At 40.1% G+C, this 12,676-nt stretch overlaps 1 non-coding gene across 1 annotated transcript; it reads left to right on the top strand.

Moving 5' to 3' along the window:
• The first annotated feature begins 3,544 nt into the window (after positions 1-3,544).
• TRNAE-CUC lies at positions 3,545-3,617 on the top strand. The gene has a single exon. It is a non-coding gene; the product is annotated as a tRNA-Glu (tRNA).
• Positions 3,618-12,676: the final 9,059 nt, after the last annotated feature.

Here is a 12,676-nt window from a genome sequence, read left to right as displayed (position 1 = left end):
ATGGCTATCATCAAAAGACCATAAATAATAAAAATAACAAGTGTTTACAAGGATGCTGAGAAATGAGAACTCTTGTCCACTGCTGATAGTAATGTGCAGCCACTATGGAAAATAGTATGGAGGTCCCTCAAAAAATTAAAAGTCGAATTGCCATATGCCAGCAATTGTATTTCTGAGTACTGATGCAAGAAAACAGAAAAACTTAACTTGAAAAGATATATGCATCCACATGATGACTGCAGCATCCTTTACAATAACCAGTATATGGGAGCAAACTAAGTGAAGATATATATTGTGAAACGAAGATCATGGCATCTGGTCCCAACACTTCATAGCAAATAGAAGGGGAAAAAGTGGAAGCAGAGACAGATTTTATTTTCTTCAGCTACAAAATCACTGCAGATGGTGACTGCAGCCATGAAATTAAAACATACCTGCTTCTGGGAAGGAAAGCTATGACAAGCCTAGACAGTGTATTAAAAAGCTGAGAGAACACTTTGCCAACAAGGGCCTGTAGAGTCAAAGATGTGGTTTTTCCAGTAGTCATGTACAGATGTGAGAGTTGGACCATAAAGAAGGCTGAGCGCCAAAGAATTGATGCCTTCTAATTGTGGTGCTAGAGAAGGCTCTTGAGAGATCCTTGGACAACAAGATTAAACCAGTCAATCCTAAAAGAAATCGACCCTGAATATTCACTGGAAGGACTGAGGCTGAAGCTGAAGCTCCAATACTCTGACCACCTAATCAAAGGGTCAACTCATTAGAAAAGACCCTGATGCTGGGAAAGGTTAAAGGCAGAAGGAGAGGAGGGTGGCAGGGGATGAAATGGTTAGATAGCATCACTGACTCAATGGAAGTGAATTTGAGTAAACTCTGGGAGACAGTGAAAGACAGGGAAGCCTGGTGTGCTGCAATCCATGGTGTTGGACACAACTTAACAACTGAACAACAACAAATATGTTTGTGACAATATGGATGAACCTGAGGGCATTATGTTAAGTGAAATAATTCAGAGAAAGACAAATACCATAGGATCTCAGTTCAGTTCAGTCACTCAGTCATGTCTGACTCTTTGTGACTCCATGGACGTAGCATGCCAGGCTTACCTATCTTTCACTATCTCCCAGTGTTTACTCAAATTTATGTCCATTGAGTCAGTGATGCTATCTAAACATCTCATCCTCTGCTGCCCTCTTCTCCTTTTGCCTTTAATCAGCACACCACCTTCCCTGTCCATCGCAGACTCCCGGAACTTGCTCAAACTCATGTCCATCAAGTCCGTGGTCCAATGTTTTTCATTTGCCATGAAGAACAAATGGGTTTTCATTTGTTCTGAAAACTCAACATCCTGTGTTGTCCCCTTCTCCTCCTGCCTTCAATCTTTGCCAAAATCAGGGTCTTTCCCAGTGAGCCAGTTCTTTGCATCAGGTAGCCAAAGTATTGGAGTTTCAGCTTCATCATCAGTCCTTCCAATGAACATTCAGGACTCATTTCCTTTAGGATTGACTGATTTGACAAGGCTGTGGTCCATGTGATCAGTTTCAGAATCTCACTATACATGAAATCTAAGAAAAAAAAAAGAAACAAAACAAAAGTGAACCCTTGGATACAGAAACAGATTGGTTGTTACCAGAAGCAAGGGGTGGGGACAGGCAAAGTGGCTGAAGAGGGTCAATAGGTAAAAACTTCCAGGTAAAAAATAAATCAGTCATGGAATGTACAGCATAATGACTGCAGCTAAAAATACTATGCTGTATATTTAAAGGTTGTTAAGAAAGTATATCTTGAAAGTTCTCATCACCAGAAAAAGAATATTAACTATATGTTGTGATGGATGCTAACCAGACATTACGGTGACCCCTTCCATGGAATTCTCCAGGCCAAAATACTGTAGTGGGTAGCCTTTCCCTACTCCAGGGGATCTTCCCAACCTAGGGATCAAACCCAGGTCTCCCTCATAGCAGGTGGATTCTTTACCAGCTGAGCCACAAGTGAAGCCCATGAACACTGGAGAAGGTAGCCTATCCCTTCTCCAGTGGGGCTTCCCAATCCAGGAATCAAACCAGGGTCTCCTGCATTGCAAGTGGATTCTTTACCAACTGAGCTTTGAGGGAAGCCCATAGTCTTGCAATATATATAAACATTAAATCATTACGTATTGTACACCTGAAACTAATATAATGTTGTTGTTGTTGTTTAGTCACTAAGTTGTGTCTAATTCTTTGCCACCCCATGAACTGTAGCTTGCCAGGCTGCTCTGTCCATGGGATTCTCCAGGCAAGAATGCTGGGATGAGTTGCCATTTCCCTCACCAGGGGCTCTTCCCGACCCAGGGATTGAACCTGTGTCTCCAACACTGGCAGGCAGATTCTTTACCACTGAGCCAGTAGGGAAGCCCAATGTTATATATCATCAACAATTTTTAAACTATTATACTAGAGTGAGTAGCCTTTCCCTTCTCCAGGGGATCTTCCCAACCCAGGGATCGAACCCAGGTTGCACTCATTGCAGGCAGATTCTTTACCAGCTGAGCCAAAAAAAAAAAAAAAAGGAAGCCCTTTAAATTTAAGTTTTTCTAAAAAGTAAAGTTATGGATAGGATGACGGAAGCTGGATGTCTGCTTACCTGAGCACTCCCGCATCACAGTTCCCACTTTTAGGCTTCTCAAATGTTCTAGGAAGCCTTAGATATTTGTTCTGAAAACCCAACCTCCCTCATGGTGCTCTGTAAAATGAAGAAAAACTTTCTAACTCACAATGTTACTTGCCTCCAAAAACCTTCAAGTGGTAAGACAATTTACATCGCCCAGTCCTGGGGTATTACACCAGCACCTTACTCTTCACTCATATTTTTTTAACAGCAAATTCAAGAAGCTTTTACTGTTCCTAGTATTTGCATTTTGATTGCTTTGTGCAGTTTGGGCTTGGAAAATCATCTTCATGCAAGGGCCATATACACAAAAATCAATCTAATTCTATTTAGTTTTTACAAAAGCAAGATTTCTCATTAAAAATTAAGAAGGATAAAAAAGCAAAGAAATTTTAATAAGTAAAATAGCCCCAAAATAAATCCACACACTTAAGGTCAATTAATTTATGACAAAGGAGGAAGGAATATACAATGAAGAAAAGATAACCTCTTCAATAAGTGGTGCTGGGAAAACTGGACAGCTACATAAACTATAGCAATATTTTTTTGGTCTAGCTCCTAAAGTAAAAGAAATAAGAGCAAAATTAAATAGGGCCTTATTAAACTGAAAAGCGCTGGCACAGCATAGGACGCTATCAACAAAACAAAAAGAAAACTTACAAATGGGAGAAAACATGTGCAAATGCTATGACCTACAAGCAGTTATAAAACATATAAACACCTCATCCAACCTAATATCAAAAAAAAACCAAACAGCAGAATTTTAAAATGGGCAAAAAATCTCAATAGACATTTTTCCAAAAAAAGACATACAAATGGCTAACAGGTTCATGAAAAAATGCTCACCATCACTAATCATAAGAGAAATGCAAATCAAAATCACAATGAGAGGAATTCCCTGATGGTCCAGTGGTTAGGACTCAGCACTCTCACTGCTGAGGGCCTGGGTTCGATCCCTGGTCAGAGAACTAAAATCTCACAAGTCTCAGAGCATGGCTTGGCAAAAAAAAAAAAGAAAAAAGAATTGCAATGAGATACTACCTCACACCTGTTAGAATGGCTATCATCAAAAAGACCACAAGTTACAAACGCTGGTGAGGATACAGAGAAAAGGGACCCCTCCTAGGTTGTTGATGGGAATGTAAACTGGTGCAGCCACTATGGAAAACAGAATGGAGGTTTCTCAAAAAACTAAAAATAGAACTACCATATAATCCAGCAATTCCATTCCTGGGTTCATATCCCAAGAAAACAAATACATTGATTTGAAAGATATACACACCCTAATGTTCACAGCAGTATTATTTACAATAGTCAAGACATTAAGGCAACCTAAGTGTCCACCAATAGATGGATGGATTTTTTAAAAGTGCAATGTGTGGTGTGTGTGTATAGTGTGTGTATGTGTGTGTACTATATATGCAATGGAATATTAGTCATGAAAAGACGAAGTTCTGCCATTTGTAACAATGTGGATGGTCCTAGAGAGTATTAAATTTAGTGAAATAAGTCAGATAGAGAAATATGTTCTGTTATGCCTTACACATGGAATAAAAAATGAAACAAATTTATATAACAAAACAGAAATAGACTCACAGACGTAGAGAACAAACTAATGGTTACTGGTGAGGAAAGGGAATGGGGAGGGGGCAAATAGGGATGTGGGATTAAAACATACAAACTACTATCTATAAAGTAAATAAGATATAAAGACATATTGTACGGTGCAGAGAAATCCAGCCATTGTTTAATAATAACTTTAAATAGATTATAATCTCTAAAAATACTGAATCACTATGTTGTACACCTAAAACTAACAATACTGTAAATCAACTATACTTTAATAAAAAATAATAAGCTAAAAAAAGTAAAATAAGGGCTTTATGTCTAAAGAATAAAGGACAAACAAAAGGAAGAAAACATAGGGGAAAGGGATGAAATGGAGCAAGAAGAAAAGACAATCATAGATACAAAAACTCTTACACAGAAGTAAGAGAGGGAGAGAAGGAGAGGGTTGAGACAAAGGATGGTGGTACACTGGAAGGAGGTGGAGAATCCAGTGGAAAAGCACAAATGGGATGTGATCTCGTTTCTCTACACACCCATCCAAGAGCAGAACCCAACATCCTGGGCACGACTTCCCAGAGGTCCATGGTAGTGAGAACCATTCCTTTCAACTGAGATCACTGCACTTTCCATACTTGTAAGAAAGAAGTGTCCATCCCAACACTCAACCCTCTTCTCATCTGTCGACCCACATACTAATAATGCTGAAAAATTCTAGTTTATACTTTTCAGATTTCTGGGGTTTTGTGGGATATTCACTTTGCTAACATAATATACAAAAAAGAGCCTCAATTTTTCAAAAAATAACAAGTACAGCCATTAAAGATGAAATCTCTAGGGTCACAGCTCCAATCTCTCATTTTGCAAATGGAAAAACCAAGACTGAGATGACTTTCCCAGGGTCTTATAGGCTGGCAAGGAGATAGCATGAACCGGATCAGGGAGGGAGCAGAGGACGAGTGCCATGAACATGAAGGCGGATCATTTTCGGAAAAAAGACACCACTAAAACAGTCTGAGTCTTTGTCATTCGTTTTTTCCACCACACATCTGTACACTTGGCTCTGTCATGTTACCACTTCCTGGTGTAGGGATTGTTTTCCTTTCAAGAATAAATAAACAGTACAAGCCAATAAACTCTAGAATGATAAATGCCCTCTTATCTCAATATTTTCTTCCCAGAAGATGGAATATTACAAACAAGGAAAATTCTTTTCACCAAAATAATAAATATTTATCATAAGACACAAACAGGACACTAAAGAAAGCCTAGCGGTAATTTTACTTTCTGTCAGTCCAACATTTTCTCCAAGTCCTTGGGGGTGTCAGCCCAGGGTAGACACACAGAGAGTGAAGCTGGCTAACTGATCCTGAATACATTTGGCCACATTCTGAGTCCAACTGCCTGACTAAGACATGGCATTGTGGTATCAGGTCCACTTAGGCAAATGCCAAGCACTAGCTTGCTGGTCCCAAACCAAACCCTTCTCAGTCATGTCTAACTTTTTGAGACCATATGTACTGTATTCTGCCAGGCTCCTCTGTCAATGGGATTTTCCAGGCAAGACTACTGGAGTGGATTGCCATTTCCTCTTCCAGGGGATCTTCCCAACCAAGGGATTGCAACTGCATCTCCTGTGGCTCCTGCACTGGCAGGCAGATTCTTTACCACTGAGCCACCTGGGAAGCCCATTCTAAACCCACCCACCAAGAGGCAAATGCAATGCCCACATTGACCAAAAGTCCCAATACTTTGGAGATGTTATCTTTGGAGATGTAGGGATACATGTGAAAATACACTGAAAACTCCCATGATTCTGACCTCAGAGCTGAAAGAATCCAAGTCAAAGACTCTTATTTCACTGATACACTGAATTGAAATAAACAGGTTATGAGCACTTATTGAGTATCTACTGTGTACAGGGCACTAGATCAGTGGTTGCCCAGGCATGCCTGCTGCTGCTGCTGCTGCTGCTGCTAAGTCACTTCAGTCATGCCCAACTCTGTGCGACCCCATACACGGCAGCCCACCAGGCTCCCCCATCCCTGGGATTCTCCAGGCAAGAACAATGGGGTGAGTTGTCATTTCCTTCTCCAATGCATGAAAGTGAAAAGTGAAAGGGAAGTTGCTCAGTCATGTCTGACTCTTCACGACCCCATGGGCTGCAGCCTACCAGGCTCCTCCATCGAGGAGAGTAAAAGACAAGTACATTCTAACATAAAACTGTTTTCATTCCAGTTTTGAGAAATTGTTAATTCATGTTACAATTGGCCTTTTTCTTGTTCCCACTCCTTGCCTGTTTTGCATACTGTTCTAACAAACGCCTCTCTAAGAAAGTACTATGGAAAATTTTAGGTTAAGACAATTCAAAACATTTCTTTGCTAATATAAAACTCAAAGATGATACCTGAATATCAATAAGTCTTGCTACCAGAATCCCTTGTTATGCCTATTGATTTGGTTTTGGGGGACGGGGGCAGGGAGCATGGTCATAGGTCATCCCTGTGACAATACAGCAGCACTTCCCAACTAGAGGACATTCCTATTGCAGCTTCTAAGCCACACTTTTTGGGTCTCAGTTTTTCTACTTAAAGCAGGATGCTGAAGTTTCTTCCTTTCAATGATCCTTTCATTCTTCATGAGGAATATGTCTGCCAACCACATCAAAGTCTCCAGACATTAGTTGGAAGACCTGGTGCCTCTTCTTGCTTCAGACAGTCCTATAATAAATAGCTAATGTGCAGAGAAATGACTTTTGTAATCTAGGAGGCAGAGAGGAGGGAACATGGGTTCAAGTGGGGTCCCCCACAGTGTAGACACACATAGCTCTAGTACCCTTGGAAATTCAGTTACAATAGACTGACCTACATGTGATCCTGCCAAAGGCAAGGAGCATACTAGGTGGCATTTGATGGATTCTTCTAGCCTTATAAATTTGATTCTTGATTCTATGCCCCTAAGAGATCTGAATTAAAGAGATCAGCATTATTGAATCTTGTAGAAAATACAGCCATAAGACTGATGCACTTAACTTCCTTTACTGGGCATTCTATTACAAAGAAAATGGATAACCATGCTTCAAGAAGCTGGAGGAACTAGGAGGAAAAATACAGCCAACATCTTATATGTGTACACATGCGCTCAGTCATGTCCAACTCTTTACAACTCCATGGACTGTAGCCCACAAGACTCCTCTGTCCATGGAATTTTCCAGGCAAGAATACTGAAATGGGTTGCCATTTCCTACTCCAGGAAATCTTTCCAACCCAGGGACTGAACCCAAGTCTCCTGTGTTTCCTGCTTTGGCAGGTGGATTCTTTACCACTGCAGCACTAGGGAAGCCCTCAACATCTTCTACTAGAGGACAATATGAGACATGATTTATGCTGACCCTTTCTGTGAAGTGCTAATATTTTAAAGTTAAAATTTCCCAAGATTACTTCACACCCTAATGTATATTAAGCTCCCATTCATGGACATCACAAGGTGCCAAGCACAACAAGAAAAAGGACAACAGAAAGCAACTGGTCAGACTTTAAATGCCTACATTTGGCAAATGGTGATTCTCAAAGCGTCACCTGTTGGTGTTCTGCATCAGAACCACCATGACAGCCTTACAGAAATGCAGAGACCTGGGGCTCAGCTAATGTCAGTCGCACAGAATCTCTGAGTGAAGGGCTTTTTTTCCAGGTCCCCTAGTGATGGTGAAACACCCTAAAGTTGGAGAATGCCACCACAGGAACCATCTCAAGTCCGTATTATTCAGGAGGCTCCAGTACAGGCCTCAATGAGGGAATGACTCAATTATATGGGGCTAAAATTTACTAAGAGTCTCATCCTCCCATTTCCGTCTTATACTCAAGCTCACATTCCAACGGAATTCCTTTGGCTCTTAAGGTTGAGAGGAAATTGCTGATGTTCCTGAATTACCCTTAATAATAGCTCAGCCACACTTGAAGAACTGAAGACAGTAATGCTTGATTAATTTGGACCTGTTAAAACAGAGATTGCACTAATTTGGGAGAAGTGAGAATCAGTAGTCCTTTTTACTAAAGATTTTTTTCCCCTCTCTGTGGAATAATAATATATTCTAACTCAAAAACTAAAGCCAAATTTTAGGTCTGGACTTTTGACCTTTATGTGGGTTGAGATACACTTAAAATGTTCCTAACCACTTCATCTATCCCCTGGTCCATAATTACCAACTGCTGCGAATTTTTTTCCTAGCATTCTGGTTCTGAATCCAAATAGCAAAGATAAAGAAATAATCATTATTAAAACATACAAGAGGACTTCCCTTGTGGTTCAGTGGTTGGGAGTTCGCCTGCCAACGCAGGAGACACGGGTTCCATTCCTGGTCTGGGAAGATCCCACATGCCTTGGGCCACAAAGCCCGTAAGCTGCAACCACTGAGCCCCTGTGCCCCAGCTACTGAAACCCATGAGCTATAGAGCCTGTGCTCTGCAACAAGAGAACTGCAGTGAGAAGCCCACACACCATGACTAGAGAGTAGTCCTTTCTCACAACAAATAGAAAAAGCCTGTGCGCAGCAAGGAAGACTCAGTGCAGTCAAAAATAAAATAAATAAATAATAAACATACACTATGCCAAGCACTGATTTCCTCAGTTCTTTCGCATAGTATTTATTTTCATCATCATAACCCTGGGGGTAAATGTTATTAGCCCTATTTTACATCTGAGGCTAAGGAATTGCATAGCTACTAAATGATAAAAACAGAGACGACACCTGGTCTCAGCCCATCACAAAAGGAAAAGCAGGGAGCTGCCTTTATTATACTAGCATCTTCTTTCACTCCAAATCTACTTGAAGGGGGCTGCATGTTTGTTAGCCTAGGGAATAAATAATGCCCTGGAGAAAAGGGGACTTGAAAGTCCATCTGACTCAGTTTGAATCAAGAAAGCATTTCTCTAACAAGATGTATATCTTTGAGCAAAGCCACTCACTCTCTCTGTGGCTCAGTTTATAAAAGATAAACATCTCTCATAAAACAAGGTACCATTTATTCCATCCTGATGAGGGGTAATCGAAATCAGAAAGTAACAATGTGAAACCTTCTAACATCACAAGTACCAGTTTAAAATTAGCTCTTGTTCTTTCCTTCTTTGTTTCTTAAATATCAAAGTATTCTTCTAAAATATCACTGAGGCAGTTTATGACATGAATGAGGAATCAGAAAGAGTAAATCAAAGAAGAAAAGAGTTCCTGGAGAGTGAAAGGAAAAGGAAATATAAGCAGAGGGAATACGAATACCTGTATAGAAGGCAACAACAGACAGACACCCAAACCAAACTTCTTCCATTTGACAAATTTGTGAAGATCATTCTAACAGAAGTTCCATAATGTCTTCATGAACACAGAAACCTCACTTAGCAGCATCATATCAAAAAGAACAAGTTAAAGAATTCTACGTTCTCACACCCAATAAAAGTTTCTCCCTTTAAGAATACACATGCCCCCTTCAAAATTTGAGTTTTATTATTGCTGAAACACATTAAGAATTTTCTTCATAATACCACACATCATACTGGATTCTATGGCTGACAAAATAGTTGCAGCTTCATGAAGTTACCTGAGTAGTAAGCACCACATCACCACACCATCAGATGATAAACACACATCTCAACATCTCCTGTCTTGGCCACCACAGCACAACCCTTGCAAAGAAGTATTCCTAGCTTCTTGTTCTAAGCGAGACAGGCCCTCCTAAGGCCACCACAGCACCTCAGAACTAGAGAGAGAAGCTCTCAGAGTTTCTCTTTTTCCTGAGATGAGCACACTGAGGGCTATTTCTCCCCTCCCTTGGCCACCATCCTACTGAGAGTTGCAGGAGAGAACACTTGTCCAAAGACACCACCTTGTCCTGCTTGGCCATCAGTTCTAATACATCACATCTCCTATTACCTGTTAACCAGAAACCTGAACTCCCAACATCATCCATCATCTCAAGCATTATTTACACCTACTTCTCCATCCACTTTCCCAACTATCCTCTACCTCTAAAATTCTTCCCCCTATCGGTCATCAGCAAACACTTATGTTATGGGTTGAACTATGCCCCTGCCCACCCAAATTGCTATGCATAAATCCTAATCCTCAGTACCTCAGAGTGTGACCTAATACAAAAATAGGGTCATTGCAACTCACAGATTGGAAGAAAACGTTTTCAAATGATGTGATCGAAAAGGGTTTAGTCTCCAAAATTTAAAAACAGCTCATGCAGCTCAATATAAAAAATAATAATAATAATAAAAAGGGGAGAAGATCTAAGAGACATTTCTCCAAAGAAGACATACAGATAGCCAAGAGGCTCATGAACAGATACTCATCAGTGCGTTATTGGAACAATGAAAATCAAAACTATAATGAGATTATCACCTTACCCTAGTCAAAGTGACTAAAATCCACAAACAATAAATGCTGGAGAGGGTGTGGAGAGAAGGAAGCACTCCCACACTGTTGGTGGGAATGTAAATTGGGACAGCCACTATGGAGAACAGTATGGAGGTTCCTTAAAAAACTAAAAACAGAGCTATCATATGATCCAGCAATCCCACTCCTGGGCATATATCTGGAGAAAAACAGGGTCCAAAAGGATACATGCACCCCAGTGTTAATTGCAGCACTGTTTACAATACCCAAGACATGGAAGCAACCTGAATGTCCATCAACAGAGAAATGGGTAAAGGAGATGTGGTACATATACACAATGGAATATTACTCAGCCATTAAAAAGAATGAAATAATGTATTTGCAGCAACATGGGCGGACCTAAAGAGGGTCATACTGGTGAATTAAGTCAGACAGAGAGGGATAAATATAACATCCCTTATATGCAGACTCTAAAAAGAAATTATACAAATAAGCGTATTTACAAAACAGAAACATACTCACAGACTTAAGAGAACAAACATGGCCACCGGGGGGAAGGATGGAGGGAGGAGGGAGTTAAGGAGTTTGGGATTGATATATACACTGCTTACTATATTTGAAATGGATAACCTACAAGGTCCTATTGTATACCACGGGGAGCTCTGCCTAATGTTATGTGGCAGCCTGGATGGGAGGGGGGTTTAGGGAGAATGGCTACATGTGTATGTATGGTTGAGTCCCTTTGCAGTCCTCCTGAAACGATCACAACATTGTTAACCAGCTATACTCCATTATAAAATTAAAAGTTTTTTAAAAAATAGGGTCATTGCACACTGATGAAAGACAGTGAAGATGACACAAACAAACTGAAAGATACATTGTGCTCAGAGACTGGAAGAGTTAATGGTGTTAAAATGACCATACTACTTAGGGCAACCTACAGATTCAGTTCAATCCCTATCAAAACTCCAGTGGCATTTTTCATAGAACTATAATAAATAGCTCTAAAATTTGGATGGAAACACACACAAAAAACCTGAACAGTCAAACCAATCTGAAGAAAGAACTGAGCTGAAAGCATATGTGCCCTGATTTTTAAACTATAACACAAAACTACAGACACCAAAAGTTTGGTAGTAGCCCAAAAACAGACCCATAAATCAATGGAACAGAATAGAGAGCCCAGAAATAAAGCCACACTTACATGGACAGTTAATCTATGAAAACAAGAGGCAAGGCTATACAAAAGGACAGACTTTCAATTAATGGTATTGTGAAAACTAGACAGCTACATGCAAAAGAATCAAACTAGACTACTTTCTCACACCATAAACAAAAATAAATTCAAAATGGATTAAGCACTTAGGTATAAGAGCTGAATCGTAAAATTCCTGGAAGAAAACAGGCAGTGGGCTCTTTGATATTGGTCCTAGCAATATTTTTGTGAAAACAAACAGATGGGGCCTAATTAAACTCAAAATCTTTTGCACAGGAAAGGAAATTATCAACAAATAAAAAACTGACTACTGAATGGTAGAAGATATTTGCAAATGATATGTCTGACAAGGCATTGATATGCAAAGTATACAAAGAACTCATACTTAACTTTTAAAAAAGTCCAATTTAAAAGTGGCAGAGAACTTGAATAGACATTTTTCCAAAGAGGATGTGCAGATGGCAAATAGGCACATAAGGACTTCTCTGGCAATCTAACAGTTAAGAATCCAACTGCCAATGCAGGGGACATGGGTTTGATCCCTGGTCCTGGAAGATTCCACATGCTGTGGGACAACTAAGCCTGGGCACAGCCATAGAACTGACATCCTACAACAACTGAAGCCCACATGCCCTAGAGTCTGCACTCTGAAGCAAGAGAAGCCACTGCAATGACAAATGTGTGCACCCCAATGAAGAACAGCCCCTGCTCCGTGCAACTAGAGGAAAGCCCATCTGCAGCAACAAAGACCCAACACAGCCAAAAATAAAATTACATAAATAATTAAAAATAAAACAAATAGGAATATGAAAAGATGTTCAACGTCACTAATCACCCAGGAAATGTAAACCAAA

The sequence above is a fragment of the Bos indicus x Bos taurus genome, chromosome 20 (assembly GCF_003369695.1).
Source record: "Bos indicus x Bos taurus breed Angus x Brahman F1 hybrid chromosome 20, Bos_hybrid_MaternalHap_v2.0, whole genome shotgun sequence".
Classification (NCBI taxonomy): Eukaryota; Metazoa; Chordata; class Mammalia; order Artiodactyla; family Bovidae; genus Bos; species Bos indicus x Bos taurus.
This window is presented reverse-complemented; position numbering and strand designations above follow the sequence as displayed.